Source organism: Hippopotamus amphibius, chromosome 8 (assembly GCF_030028045.1).
Source record: "Hippopotamus amphibius kiboko isolate mHipAmp2 chromosome 8, mHipAmp2.hap2, whole genome shotgun sequence".
NCBI classification, from domain to species: Eukaryota; Metazoa; Chordata; class Mammalia; order Artiodactyla; family Hippopotamidae; genus Hippopotamus; species Hippopotamus amphibius.
Genome location: NC_080193.1, coordinates 36,063,223 through 36,078,761, shown reverse-complemented (window position 1 = coordinate 36,078,761; position 15,539 = coordinate 36,063,223). Strand labels below are relative to the sequence as shown.

General features: G+C 51.4%; 1 protein-coding gene across 3 annotated transcripts in view; it reads right to left on the bottom strand.

Annotated features, from left to right (window-relative positions):
- The window catches only part of GLI2 (GLI family zinc finger 2), a 247,689-nt gene extending 236,781 nt beyond the window's left edge, over positions 1–10,908 (bottom strand). For 2 of the 3 annotated variants that reach the window (XM_057745247.1, XM_057745250.1), the window contains exon 1: positions 10,167–10,590. The gene's annotated coding sequence lies outside the window, so the exon portion shown is untranslated. Of the gene's footprint in view, positions 1–10,166; positions 10,591–10,755 lie in introns of those variants that run through there. The other variant, XM_057745248.1, reaches the window with a different exon arrangement.
- Between the last annotated feature and the right edge of the window lie 4,631 nt (positions 10,909–15,539).

The following is a 15,539-nucleotide window of genomic DNA, read 5'->3' as shown; positions in this document are numbered from 1 at the left end:
TGCCACAACTAAGAGCCTGCATGCCACAACTAAAGAGCCTGCATGCCCCACTAAGACCCAGCACAGCTAAAACGAATAAATTTTTTTTTAAAGAATCTATTCTAGGGAAATGATCAGAATCTCAGGTAAATATTTACATGCAAAGATGTATATTCCAGTGTTATCTACAAAAACAAAAACTAGGAAAAAAACCAAATGCCCAACAATGTAATAAGGAGAGTAAAATAAAACATGCTTGAGGAGATAAAGGAACATTAGACAGCCAATAAAAATCACACAAATAAAAGGTATGCATTAATAATGTGGAATGTACACGATACAATGTTATAGTGAACCAACTGTTACAATTAAGCCAAAATGTAGCTTCAATTTTGTAAGAAAATATAGAGCCAAAAATATTATTCCATAGAAATAAAACAGAAGGAGACTGGAAAGAAATTTAACAAAATTTTCCTCTCTGTGCTGTTTCCTATTTTACAACTTCTCTATTAAAATTAGTTTTAAAATCTTGTGGGGGAAGTATGTTTTTGTTGTTCATATTTTTACATCAGAAGGGAAGGCTCTGCTTGAATCCCCAAGTGCTAAACCAAAGTCCAGATCCTGAATAGAGACCTGAGCCAAGCAAAGAAAAGGATGTTCAAACCTATATGAAATGAAACCCAAGGAAACAGATGCAGAAGAAAGAGGGCCTGGGTGGGCCTGGGCTCCTGGAGAAACAGGAGGTACCCACAGGGTGCGCTGGGCTGGGTAGGGGAGGGGGTGGGACTCAGACCTGTCCCATGTGCTGTACTGTCGGCCTGGCTGAGCAGGTGGCCGGGCAGCTGGAGGTGGATGTACAGTGCTCCGGGAAGCAGGCTAGTAGGTGCCCAGGGCTGAGAGCTGGTCTGACGGCCTGGCTTCTCACAGCTGACATCACCGCAAGCAAAGACAGGACTCACACCACTGGGGAGGGGTGGGGGTGCTGCTATGAGGCTGTCGGTCAGGACCCTTGAGCCCAGTAAACTAATTTCCAAGCAAGATTCCAAACGGGTCCTCAGCCTGATGCCACCTCCATCTCTCCTGCCCACCACTGACCACCCGCTCAGGGGAGGGCCCTGGAGGATGGGAAGAGGGGTGTCAATGAAGGAGCACCACCCTAGAGCGGGGGCCTCAGCCATTCTTGGTAAAACAGGTGGGCTGGGCCTGGGGGCCTGAGGGTTGCAGGACTGAGAGCCGGATCTCAGTGATGCAGACCCGGGTGTTGGACACCAGAGATTCAGGGGAGATGGAAAGGCCACCAGCCCTCATCCCACTTCCCACAGGGCTCCTAGTGGGAACTGCCGGAGCCACCTGACAGGCTCAGAAAGAGAGCCCACTTCTCTGTGATGTTCTAAAGCAGAAGCAGCTCGATTCTCAGCTAGTTTTTTTGCCCCAATCTCCAGTCCGGCAAATAGCTTGAAAGTCTAAATCCTGGGTTACCCATCCAGACTTACAGAAGCAGATGCTCTCCCTTTGTTAATGCAAAAATCACAGAGGAAGTGAGGAACGTCACAGGAAGAAATCACTAAATCCCCATCACCCTGCCCTAAAAAGCCTTGATAAAATGTGGATCTCAGGGTCCCCTGGGCAGGAATTTGCATTTAGTAGGTTCTTCCTGGGGGCCTGAGAATCTGCATATTTAACCAGCTTTCCACCTGAATCCCTGGCAGGAAGCCTGTCCGAGATCTTCTTTTCAGATTTGCCTCTATAACTTATTTCCAGTTCTAACTTCGTTCTCTTATGCTATTTCTCTTTTTCGTTTAAATGCATCTTAGAAGAAAAAAGTCTAACTCATAAAAGGAACTGGTAGTTAAGACTTCCGGATAGATAGATAGATAGGTAGATAGATAGATAGATAGGTAGGTAGATAGATAGATGATAGATAGATAGATAGATAGATAGATAGATAGATAGATAGATACAGATATAGATATGTATGTATGACATATTACACAGGCCACATTCACTCTTAACCAGAAGATTAGCCTAACATACTACTGCTGCATCATGCGTGTAAGTAACATACCGACATTACTTGTGTTACATCTTCTAAAGATGAAGACACCTGAATTACATTCAAACTCTGCCGTCCTGCTCCATCCTACCATCTGCACACCTGACAACTCCTGGCCAAGTGACTGCTGAGTCAGATTCCTTCTTTCCCTACAGAAACAAGGCACCCTCATCCAGTGAGCACCAGACGGCCCCTCACCTTGATCTCTGCAGATGGCAAGGGCCGGCCCTAAATACGCTGTCACTGCCTGGACGCACAATGTATCACCCCTGCACAACCCACTGCCGTCTGCAGAAATGGCTGAGTGATGTCCCTTCAACCCATCATCCAATCGCAATGACCTCAATTTTTGAAGATGTCAAGCAAAAACGAGACACATCTTCAGAGATCTGAGACATATTTTAGGAAAATCCGAAAAAGCCATCACAGACTGAGAGCTTCCCCCACCCCCACCAATGTCCCCAAGTCCACTCCATCCCCGCTCACCCTGTGACCACATCCCGGAGATGCTCCAGGCAGTACAGCTGACTAGGCAGAGTGATGGGCAGGAGGAGGCGGGGGAGGGGACAGATTCTTTGAGAGGAGGCTCACTTCACTCTGCCCAAAAGTAGAGGCAAAGACCAGGACCCCACACTTTGTCCAGACCCTGGTCCCCTACCCTGCCTGCCGTCTGAGTCTTAAAAGACAGCTGCGAGAGGTGGGGTATGTTGGCTCCCAGGATGCTGAAGCCGGGGGATCTGAGAGATCACATCTGCCACACACACCACCACCACCCCCACCCACAGAGAGGCCAAGCAACTTGCACAGGGTCACCTGGCTCTTGAGTGACGTGTCTCACTCTCCCTGACGGTAACCCCAAGTGTTTGGGCTCATTACTCATCATAAGGCACTAATCCATCACTTTTACTCTCTTCTTCAACTTTTTCCAGAAGAAAGCATCCTGAAAAGATGATACACATAAGAAAGTCTTCCTGGCATTTTTTTTTGGGGGGGGGGGTGGTCTTCTGCCCAACTTTTTATATCACTGCTACCTTCGTGGGCAGGTATTAATGACTTGCTCTTAAAGTGGTCTCAACCAGCAAATGACAAAGATGGGTGCAGGGGGCATCATGGCCCCTTTACCCTACACCACCCGGCTCAGTCAGGCTTATTCTTCAAGACCAGTTCAAAAGCGAAGCCCTTCTTAGTTCCCAGAGCAGAGCATGTTCAGTCCCAGGGGATCTATTACCCTGATGGTCACTTTGGATTTATTTCAATGCGTTTGTGTCCTTCCCTCAGATGGCACTTGTTAAGACTTCTATGCCCTGCTTCTTAAGCCACTGCTTGGTGAACTAGACTCTCCTACAAAGAATCAACACGTTAAGAGCTATTTTCTGGCCTTCAAGGCCTGCTTACACCGCAAATACTTGCATATTAATCTCCCCATTGCAGATTGAAAAATATGGACTTTTTTTTAACTCCAAACATAATGAATGAGTTTAAATATTAAAAGTTGAAATTATTAAGTAAATCATTTCACCTGCAAAGCTTCTATTTGCATAACATTAATTCATGATGGCAGCTAAAACAAATTCATCACATTCGGTATATTAGAAGCTGATTTATGTAGGAACTGAAAAAAAAATCATGAGCTCAAAATTATGTTGACACGATGTCGGACTCAACAGAGAAAGATTTTTCTCTTTCCTTCTTTTCCTTTGCTGTGTTTTTAAAAAATCATCTGAACAGCTGAATTATGGTGAGAAGGAAAAGGATTTGAGGAGAGGAAGGAGGCAAAGGACTGGCATCTCGGAAAATGAATAATGCTACTGCCTCACGTGTGTGGCAGGCTCCCAGTGCGGGTACACACACACACTCCGGTTATTAATGTCAAGTATGCCAAAGATACGCTGGGAAATCATTACCATTCATCGCCACTAACCGCCATTAAATTTCAATCAATTCAACTTAGCACAAGTGTACTTGAGCGGCCCTTACAGTTCCTTAGAAATGTGGCTCAAAAGTCGGGCTGACTTATTGCATTGTCCACCACACAAAGGAGCATTGCTAAGCGTCTGCTTGGACCCGGGACCGATGCTCTTTTAACATCCTAAGCACTCAAAGATCCTTCTTTTTCTGAGCGCTAAGAGGTCTTGAATTCCTACAGGTCAAGACGAATGGGTTGAGGGGGGGGAATAGTATGAGAGACCACCATTCCTTTCCGGCCTTGGTAGGGGAAGGTAGAGGGGTCAAGGCAAAAGGAGGCCTTCCTGGCTATAGTCACTTGCGCAGATGCCTTACGAAAAAAGTTTTTGATGCTGCCGAAAGTTTGGTAACGTGGCCCTTCTTCTCCGGGTTATAGTGAAATGCTCTCAATTCACTCTGCAAATTGTCACCAAAAGTCGAAAGAATCCCCTTCTCGGAGAAAGGGGAGGACAGCCACTGGGAAGAATGAGGGAGGACCAGCGGCCGTGGGCAGGGAGGGCACCCTTTGGAGAAGCGGCTTCCCTAGGTGGGTGCAGGCTCCCCCGCGCGCTCGGGTCTCGCACCCGGCGACAAAGACGGCCGATCTGGATCTGGGCCGCTGACTTTCTTCCCGAGCCGCCACTCGCCAGAGGCGGCCGGTGCGCGGCCGGGACAATGTGGCCATTGTTCGGGCGCCGCAAACCCGGCGGGCGGGCAGGTGGGAGGGACGCGGCGCGCCGGCGCTCGGGGCGCGGAGGGGTCCCTGGGCGCGGGCACGGTCCCCATGGCCTGGGCACGCCGCCTCCCCAAGGCCTCCCGGCCAGCCCTCCGCGGGGCAGAAAATGGAGGGGGGTGGGGAGAGGAAGGAGAGGGAGAAGGGGAAGCGAAATAAAAAGATGCCAAAGGAAAGAGGAGATGGGCGGGGAGGAGAGGGAGGAAAAGAAAGAAACACAGGAGGGAGGAGGGAAGGAAGACACAGGGCGGGGAGGGGAGGGACAGAGAGGGGGCGAGACAGAAGAAAGGAGGAAAGAAAGATAGAAGGGGAGGAGACAAAGCGGGCAGAGAAGCAGGGAGATGGGGGCGTAAGCGAGACAGACAGACAGATGAGCAATCGAATCGGACCCCGGGCTGCCCAGGAAGCTTCTGCAAAGAGCTAAAGTTCACCCTGTTCCGTGGAGGGAAGCGACTCCAAACCCAGCCGAGTCAGCAAAGCGTAATCACACCAGGGGCTTTGCTTTAATTACAGGTCTGAGAGCCCGGGCTGGAGGAAGGGCCATACTTAACTGTGTCCCCGGGAAGGCCCAGGCTCTGGAGAGGTTTGTCAGGGTGGGGAATGCAAGTATCCCCCACCTCCACCCGCCCCCAAGCCCAGGGAGCCCCGATCCCGGAGGCCGCCGGATCCCGGAGGCCCCCGGATCCCGGAGGCCGAGGCGGGGGTCTGCAGCGGGGGAGGCTAGGCTGGCCCGGAAAAGCCATCAGGAAGGGGCTTTTAACGTTCAGTGGGGCCGGGAGTCCCGGGCGGAGCCGGTGCTGGTCAGTGGGGGGCCGCAGGCCGGGGAGGCCCCGCCTCAGCCCCAGGCAGGGCCACCCGCCTGCTCCCCCCACCCCCTCACGCGCTGGAAGCCAGGGGCCCTCGGCCCAAGGGGGGAATCAATCCCTTGCTAATGAATAAAAAGCCCCCCTTATTTCACTACTGTGTTTGGTTCATTAAATTTTCCACAGATTTGCAGAGAAGAAAACATAATCAATAACCCTTGACAAAAAGTGAACGTGTGAAAAAGGCTGGAGAATGGAAAAATGAGATAAAAGTGATATCCGATCACAGATTTCAGGGGCAGATGACGAGCAGGGGGCTGCTGAAGAATCTCAAGGGACCATCACCCTTTTGCAGCTTTCCTTCCCTTTGCTGAAACTCTTCATTCAAGACAATAGGAAATGCACTAAAACTTTTTTCTTATGCTAATGCCTGAAACCCAGCACTCACAGTTAAAACACACTTCCCAGCAACCTGTTTGTTTTGTTGTGTGTGTTTTTTTTAACAACACACATGCACACACACAAAACCACATTAACTTATTCCATTTAAACCAAAAATCTCAAAAAACAGTTTAATATGAACTCTTTGGTCACATCTTAAGTGAGTTATTTTCCCCCATGAGTATGTTTTTTAAGCAGCCAGAATCAGAACACAAATGACTGTATTGCGGATGCTTTTGTTGATGAAGGAATTGAGGAAAATAAGATACTAAACATGCAGAAAGTCTGCTGGTATCACTGGTGCATTTTCACAGGGGTTTAAACATAGTTTTGTAGGTTAAGGATGTTTTGGTCACCCTCAAAATCTAAAAACAATGATCGATGATTTTTTTAAAAAATCCTTTAAAGTCCACAGCAAACACTCAAATTGATTTTGGAATAAATTGTATTGAATTTGGTGGCAAGTATTTATTTAAAACCCATGAAGTTGTTGCTCTTTACCAAAAGACACTTGCCAAATGACAAAGTCCTCCCAGGACCCCTTCCCATATCGCCTTTTAAACAAGCCTGAGGCTACAATTACAGAGCAGCCTCCCTTCCCGCCTTCCTTAGAAGCCAGTGAGCCTTGATCACTGAAATTGCTGCCTATTCTGGTGGCTGGTACAATCACCTATGTGGCCTCTCTGAATTTTCTGGACTCTGAGAATACAGTTTCTCTCTTTGGCATTCTTCACGTGTTTTGTGTGTGCGAGCCTTTGACACTTACTGAAAAGAAGAAAGTGGGGAGCTGCTTCCCCAGGGTTTCTTTTCAAAGGGCCCAGCGAGTACAGCTGCAGCCGTCCGTCCACAGCCAGGTCCACCTGGCCTGGCCTGGCTGTCCCTGTGCACCGGGAAACAGGCCCTGGCTCAGGTAGAACCGCTCCCCATCCTAAAGAAGCAGGGCAGGTGGCTCCACCTCCCCAGAGCCAGCATCACCAGCAGGAGCGCGCGTCATTCAGATGAAAGGAAACCCAGCTGAACACACACTTTCCCCAGGAAAAGGCAGGCCGCCCTACCCCTTGAGTCCACAAGGATGTGAGGCTCAGGTTTTGTGCTTTAACAAGCCAGCCGGGTGTGTAGGGGTCATACAGCCTTTCAAAATGCACATGGCAACCTCCTGGTCCCAGTTAGAGGGAATTGCTGGCTTCTGTGGGGTGAAGGTCCTCCCGCCCTTCCCGGGTTGGTGAAGAGAGGCCCTGCTGGAAGAAGGGTGTTTATTAGGCAAATATTCAATTTTGTTGGCCTGCCTGCTGAATCCCCGGGTTGTCTAATCCAGCCCTAGGGGCTGCACTGTGTACAGGGCACTTGTGGGAGTACACAAAGCATGAAGTATTTGTGTATCTTTCAGTCTGCAGTGCAAACAAGCCAGCTACAGTACACAGCCCCCAAGACCCCCGCAGCTGGGTGAGGAGTTGCTGACCAGCGGCCCTGCAGCCCCCTCTTCCAACCAGGCAACTCAAAGGATTTTCTCTGTTCAGGGCTCTCCCCACAAGTAGGCTGGAGCATCCCTGAGGATGCGAATGGGCCCTCCTTCCTAAGGCCGCCTGGCCAGAAGCTCCTCTCTAACCCCACACACCCTTCAGCTGGGCCAAACCAAGAGTCCCCTCCAAGGCCACGGGCGGGGTCAGAGTGAGTTTGGAAGCAGCCCGGGAAGCTCTGTTGAAGGAGTCTGAACTTTGTGTAAATTCCCCTCCAAACAATCCCCATGGAGGATAAAAACCACCCCTTGTTCCTGGTGAGCCCAGCCCTAGTTTGGGAGTGTTTTTCTCCCTCCCGTCAGCATCCTCACCCACTGACTTTGAAAACAGACTGCTCTGACTATCCTCTGTCACTCAGATGCCAAACCAAGGGACAGCCGGATCACCTGAGGGCTATTTCCTGGGCGAGTGGGCTCCTCACCTCCACTGCAGCACTTCCTGCCTTAGTTTAAATCCCCCTAGAATCACTAACTAACCTCAGAAAATTAGCGTATTTCTCCCAGCAGAGTGAAAACACAAACCACCCTAAATATCACAAACTAGAACTAACTCTGAAAGGCTCCGACAAGTGACATCTCCCATGCATCTGGGTTTGAGAGGGACCTTAAATCTGGGGAGAATTTCCTGTAACCCTCAGCGGTAAGGGGAGAAGCTGTAAGTCTGGGAAAACGAAAGCAAGAAAGAAGTAGGAAGAAAGAGGCACAAGAAGGGACCAGGCAGGTCCCGCAGGGATGCGTCTGTGGTGGTCTGGATGCTACAGTCTAGAATTACTGCCCTGGGGCAGACCAGAAGCTGGGAGAGCCAAAAGGGCACCAAAACGCAAAGCAGCCAGGCATAGTCAGGGTGCCCTCTCCCACCCTGGGGAGACCAGCCCATGGAGACAATGACTTCTTTCCCGGCAGAGCCAAGAGCAAAGCCGCTCCCAGGCCACCCCACAGGGAAGCCACGGAGGGAAGGAAACTCCCAGGCAAGGTAAGGAAGTGGGCGAGGAGGGGGCTTGCAGGTGAGGTGGCTAGAACAAACAGATTTCATCGGGGGGACTGGTGACAAGCCCGCCTGTTCCGTGGCTTTCCATGGCTGTATATTTTGGATTTCACCGTTTATTTACTTTCCTTTTTGGCACCGAGCCCCCTGAGCACGCCAATACAATATTTGTTTAAACACTATTTTATGCCGCTTGCGAGGGAAACGTTTACTTTCAAATTCTCCAACATCCCCCTGAGCCTCGTCTGCAAACAGCATATGAGCGTTTTACAACTGCTCCTTTATCTGGAGCTGTCGGGATTAAACCTTCAAACGCCCGGCGAGGGCGGCGGGGCGGGGGCCCACGACCTGGCCGCGGCCACCGGGCTGCAAAGTCCGCGCCGGAGGCCGAGCACCGCGCGGGATGCCCTGACCGAAGGGCAGAGCAGCGTAGGAAGGACCCCCGAGGCCCCGCACCAGACTCCAGGGAAAGGTCTACTTTACCAGCCGGGATCAACTCTGAAAGCCACATCAAAATGATACAAAAGAGAGAGGAGTGGGGGGAGGCCCCCTGGGGGAGACGCGAAGCCCGCGAGCGCCCCTGCGGCCGGTCACCCGGGGTGAAGCTCCCGGGCTCCATCCCGAGCTCCTCGTGCAGTAAAAGTCGGGTTTCCTAGGAAATGACAGCAATTGCTGACGGGCTGAAAAGGCGCCGAGTTGGGTGGACTTCCAGCTCCCCGACGCGGCGGGCGCGCTCACACTCACACACACACACATACAACCGCGCGCTCCCTTCCTCCTCTCCTCTCAACAGCCCCCCCCCCCTCCGCCCCCGTCCGGGGAAAACGCTCCCCTTTCTAAACCCTTAATAGGATTGGCGCCCAACTCTCTCCGCGCCTCTCCCCATCCATCACACACAGCTCAAGTTGCAGTAGTGGATTTTTCAAATTCCTCAGCAAATATACTTGTTGAGAGATTGCCGGGGGTGGGGGGGGGGGTGAGGAACGATGAGTGGGGGCGGGGAAGAAAGTGCGGGGTGGGGGGACCCGAGGACCGGGCGAGGGATTACGTGCGGATCCCTCCGGGAAGTCAAGCGGATCTCGGGGCGGAGGGCAAGAGAGGAGGAGGAGAGAAGCAAGGAGGGAGGCCGGAGGGGAGAGCCTGACCGAGGGGGAGGGGGCGACAGGCCTGCCGAGGGGGAGGAAGGAGCGAGGAAGAAAGAAAGGCAGGGCTCGGGACGCGCAGCGCGGAGAAGTACTGTTAGAAGTTCGCAGCGGCTGGCTGCAGCCCCTCCACCCCCGGCACATTCCCCGGAGACACACTCCCGCGGCCCACCTCTGGAGCTTCGCAGCATCCCAGCCTCCGGCGCTACCCCTACCTCCCGAAAAAAACAGCCCCAGGGTCGGGCGCGGTGGAGAAAGGTTGGAGGCCGGCTCGGCTGCGCACCCCAAGAAGATAGGCTCTTTCCCCCAGGTGGGAAGAGGGATGCAAAATCGCCCCCTGGCCACGAGTTCCTAGTCCCCGGACCCCCCGTAAGGGCCCGCCCGGCTTGGCCAGAACCCGGACCCGGGCCACCCCGTTAGCCCCTTGTGCCCGGTTCCCCGTGCCGCGGCGCGGGTACCCGGACGAGGGACCCTCCAAGACGGCGCAGCATCCCAGTCGGCCCGGGTTCGGCCGGAGTAGGGGGCACTTCGCGACGAAAAGCAAGAAAAATAAGGCCAAAGCAACTTTACCGAGGGAGACAAAAGTTTGCCTCTAGCACGCAGGTGGCCTCCGGGGCGCCGGGCGGTGGCTGCGGGCCCCCATCCCAACTTGGCTGGAGCGGCGACCCGCCGCTGGCTGCCGTGTGCCGGGGCTCAGTCCAGCCGGGGCGGGGCGGGCCAGGCAGGGGAGGGGACCGAGAGGTGGGTGGGGGCCGGGCAGCCCCTACCGCCGGCGAGCGGGCAGCTCCCCGAGGCTCCGGCGCGCCGCGCGGCCCGCGCTCCTTCCTCCCGCTCCTCCCGCTCCTCCTCGCCTTCCTCCGAGTCCGCCGCCGCCGCCGCCACCGCCGCCTCCCGCTCCTCCTCGAAGACTCATTGATGGGAGTTTGAAAAAAAGTCCGCGGAGCCGTGCTGCCTCGGCTGGCGAGCTCCGGCACTCCCGCGCTCCAGCCCGCCGCGCGCCCGCACGGCGCAGCGCCCCCGCGCGCACGGCTGCAGCACACCGGGCGCCGCGCCCCGGCCCGCGCCGCGCGCCCCCGCCCCGAGGGCACCCGGGGGACCCGGAGGGGAGGGGCGGCCGAGGACCCTCCCCGCCAACACCGGGGAGAGAAAGCACACCTACGAAGAAAGTTCGAGTCGAGAACGAAAGAGCGCGCCAGTCCCCAACACTTTTTTTAAGGCGCCGGGGTGGGTGGAGGGTCGCTAACTCAAGTCAGATGAGCTCCGGAGCCGAGGCGCGGGGACGGCTCTGTTTTCAATCTCTGAAATCCCCCGCCCTCCCCGCCTCCCTCTTCGCCTCCGCCGGGAGATGCCCGGGTCGCCGTTCCCAGTGCGCCCGCTTCTCCGGGCGCCGGGGCGGAAGCGGGGGACGGGAGGGCGGCGGGAAGGGAAGCTGGCTCTAGGGGGGCTGGTTCTGCGCCGACCCTCTGGCAGGCAGCGGCGTGCGCAGGTGCCGGGGTCCGGCCTGCGCCCCCCGCCGCGGCTCGCACGAGTCGCCCTCTGGGCGCCTGCTGGTGAGAAGCGAAGCAGCCTTCTAGGTTTGGTGCCTGTGTGTTTGGTAGGAAGGGTTTTTGTTTGTTTTGTTTTGTTTTTAGAGACTCCACTCGAGCTGCCGCAACCAGATGGAAGTAATCAGAACCCAACAACAACAGAGGAAGAAGGAAGAAAAAAAAACCTCACTGAATTTTCGGGCCAAAGTGTGTATGGGTGTGTGTGTGAAAGAACTTGCTTAAGCAAACTAGGTGCCGAGCCCTGGGCCCTCAGGCCGCACCGCAGCCCAGCATGGAGCTGCCTGGCTTGGAGAAGCGCGTGGGCAGCTGGCCGAAGTGTCCCCCAACCCATCACCAGCCACTAGCCTCTCTATGGCTGAGGGTCTGCCCCAAAGAGTGCCTCACTGGGGGAGGTTTTTTGTTTTTCTTTCTAACATCTGTGGATCACTTACTATGTGCTAGGTGTCGCGTTATGTTTCTTTTTATATTATTATTATTTTTAAGCTCTTTATTGGAATATAATTGCTTTACACTCTTGTACCAGTTTTTGAGGTACACCAAAGTAAATCACTTGTATTTATACATATATCCCCATATCCCCTCCCTCCCTCGACTCCCTCCCACCCTCCCTGTCCTGGCCCTCTGAAGCATCACCCACCATCGAATTGATCTCCCTTTGTTATACAGCAACTTCCCACTAGCTATCTATTTTACATTTGGTAGTGTATCTATGTCTGTGCTACTCCCTCACTTCATCCCAGCTTCCCCTTCACCTCCCCCAACCCTGTGTCCTCAAGTTCATTCTCTGCGAGGTAGGTTTTCTTCTCCCCTCATTTTACAGGTGAGAAGACTGAGGCTTGAAGAAGTGATGTAACTGGTCCAAGGTCAGAGCACTGAACTGCCATTCTCCATGAGTTCAGTAGGTTGTGCCATTACTTCAACTAAGGGTGATAAGAGCATCTCTCTCCCTTCTTGCCTAGAATGCAGGGGAACTCTGAGACCCAATTCTACCCTCCCTTCACAGCCCATTTTACTGATGGAATCCCTTTTTCTCAGTAGCTCTCTCCACTTGCCATTGACCCTCCCCTAACTTTATTTTTCACTTTTTAATCAAAGAGAGAGCATTATGTTCCCTATTACCTGCCTTCCTTTTATTCTCATTACATTCATTTATATGACAGGATAATTTTTTCTTGATCTAGAAAAATATATATATGCAGAGCACTGTCACAACAATTTGATGCTAATTTTGTTTTTCTCAAATAGGCTCTCCAGATTTGGGGAAAAAGAATCTGCAGTGTTTTTTAAAAAGCAAAACTTGCAGAAGTCAATGCATTTACTAAAGGGAAGAGAAGTTTGGAAGGGACGTTCTCTTTAAATATGATCAGATTCACCATTCCTCCATGCTATTTGTTTAAATTCCTGCTGAGCTTTCAGACACAGACTCTAAGGAGACAGAAAAAGTAAACTCTCCCTCCCTCCCTTGGCCATATTTTAATGACCCTATTCATATCTACCCCATGAAATGTGCAGAATCATTCCATGTTACTGGAATATTAGCAGCGTCGGCTGATTACTTCATTACAAGCTTGTCTCTGTTGGTTTCCTTGTGTTGTTAAGTTGGTGAAAAAGTTTAAAAAAATCAACATTTGGGGATATTTCCTTTTTCTCTGTTTTTCTTCTCAGACCCGCTCCACTCTTGCTGGAATCCAGGCACTCTCATAACCTTTCCTGGCTGATTTTGGCAAGAAGGTGGCTGTTGAGATGAAGATGGAATCTTTCGGTTTGAGGAGAGGGTGTAAACATCACGCCTTGATCTCTAGATGGTCAGAAGTCTGGGCACTGCAAATAAGCAACAGAACGTTTGGAGTGGAGGCAGACTGGCAGAGCAGAGAAATGAACACTGGACACAAGGTCCTAAAGCTAGATGTATGACCTTGGGCAAGTGCCAGTTCGTTCCGTCAGTAACTTTCTGCGTGCCGGGTACCATGCCAAGGGATGTGACATCACAGTGAGTAGGATGAACAAGAGCCTTCCCCTCATGGGGCTTAATGTTTCATTAATAACCACAGACAAATATATAAGCGCAAACTGGGCGAAGAAAAAACACAGAGTTCTCTAAGAGCTTATGATGGGTGAGCTAGCGTGGAGGCAGCCGTGGGGGGCACAGAGAAGGCTAACCTGAGGAAGCGAGGTTGTGCGGATGCAAGAAGGACCGAAAAACCCCCGAAATCAATACACGGAACTACATTTAGCAAAAAAAACTTCTGCATGGCAGAGGAAACAGTCCACAGCATGAAATGGCAGTCTATGGAATGGGAGAAAATACTCACAAACTATATACTGACAGGAAGTTCATTTCCAAAATATATAAGGAACTCCTAAAACTCAATAGCAAAAAACACAAATGACCCGATTAAAAAATGGGCAAAGGGCCTGAATAGACATTTCTCCAAAGAAGACGCACTGACGGCCAGCAGCTATACAGAAAGATGTTCAGCATCACTCATTATCCAGGAAATACAAATCAAAACCGCAAGGCACTGTCACCTCACATCTGTCAGAATGGCTGTCATCAAAAGAACAAGAGATAGGGAATTCCCTGGTTATCCAGTGATTAGGACTCAGTGATTTTACTGCCGTGGCCCAGGTTCAGTCCCTGGTCAGGGAACTAAAACCCTGCAAGCCACATGGCACAGCCAAAACAAACAAACAAACAGAAAGGAAGAAAAAAGATAGCAAGCGTTGGCGAGGTTGTAGAGAAAATGGAACCCTTGTGCACTGTCTATGAGAATGTAAACAAAAATCTTACATAATGATGTAACCGTTATGGAAAATACCATTGTGATCTCTCAAAAAATTAAAAATTGAATATGATCCAGCGATCCCACTCTGGAGTATATATCCAAAAATATTGCAATTAGGATCTCGAAAAGATATCTGCATGCCCATGTTCACTGCAGTATTATTCACAGTAATCAAGGTATGGGAAAAACCCAGATGTACGTCATCAGTTGAATGCATAAAGAAACTGGTGTAAACATACAATGGAATATTATCTTTAAAACAGAAGGAAATTCTACCATTTGCAATCACAGAGATCAACCTGGAAGAAATAAGTGAAATAAGTCAGTCACAGAAGAACAAATACTGCATGATTTCTCTTATGCGAGGCATGTAAAATAATTGAAGGTATAGAAATAGACAGTGGAATAGTGGTTACAGGGGATGAAGTGAGATGGATAAGGAAAGCTGGTTGTTCAATGGGTATAAAGTCAGTTACACAAGAGAACTAAGTTCCAGAGATCTGCTGTACGTACATAGTGCCTACCTAGTGCTTGTTGTTAATGAAAAGGTATTGTGTAGTTAAAAATGTAAGAGGGTATGGGACTTCCCTGGTGGTGCAGTGGTTCAGAATCCACCTGCCAATGCAGGGGACACGGGTTCGAGTCCTAGTCCTGGAAGATCTCACATGCTGCGGAGCAGCTAAGCCCGTGTGCCGCAACTACTCAGCCTGTGCTCTAGAGCCTGAGAACCACAACCTAGAGCCCATGCTCCACAACCAGAGAAGACACCACCATGAGAATCCCATGCACAGCAACGAAGAATAGCACCCCGCCCCCACTCGCCACAACTAGAGAAAGCCTGCGTGCAGCAAAGAAGACCCAATGCAGCCAAAAAATAAAAAATAATTTTTTTTTCAAAAACGGAAGAGGGTAAATCTCATGTTAAGTGTTCTTACCACACTGAAAAAAAGAGACACGAGGAAACTTTGGGAGGTGATGGATATATTTGTTACTGGAATTTTGGTGATGGTAACACAAATGTATACATATGTCCAAACTGGCCAGATTGTATACGTTAATTAGGTACCATTTAGTATGGCAGTTCTACCTCAGTAGAGCTGGGAGGGAAGTAGAAGGGGTTAGGGAGGGTCAGTAAGGGGAGGGAAGAGGGAGAGGCAGTGCTGCAGTCCTCCCTTTTCTACTTCTGTACAAGGAACCTGTTGACAAGAAAATCCAGGCTCAAAGAGAAGTGGCTTGTGCATCCTTGCACAGTGTTGCAGTTACTAGGGTTGTGTAGCCAATCGCCCTCAAACCCAATGGTGTGAAACAACCATTCATTATGCACAAAGGTTCTGTGGGTGAGGATTTTGGACAGGGCATCACGGGGACGGTTCGTCTCCCTTCCACAGTGCAGGGTCCTCCGCTGGAAGACTCCAAAGCTGGGGCTGGGATCATCTGAAGACCTGCACCCTCACTTTGCCTGCTGCTCATGCTGGCTGCGGGTGGGGGGCGGGGGGACAGGGGGTCAGTTCCTTTCAGTCCGGACCCCTCACTACGGAGACCAGTTTGGGCGTCCTCACAGCATGGTGGTAGCTGGGTTCCCAGGGTGAGCATCACAAGAGAAACCCTGT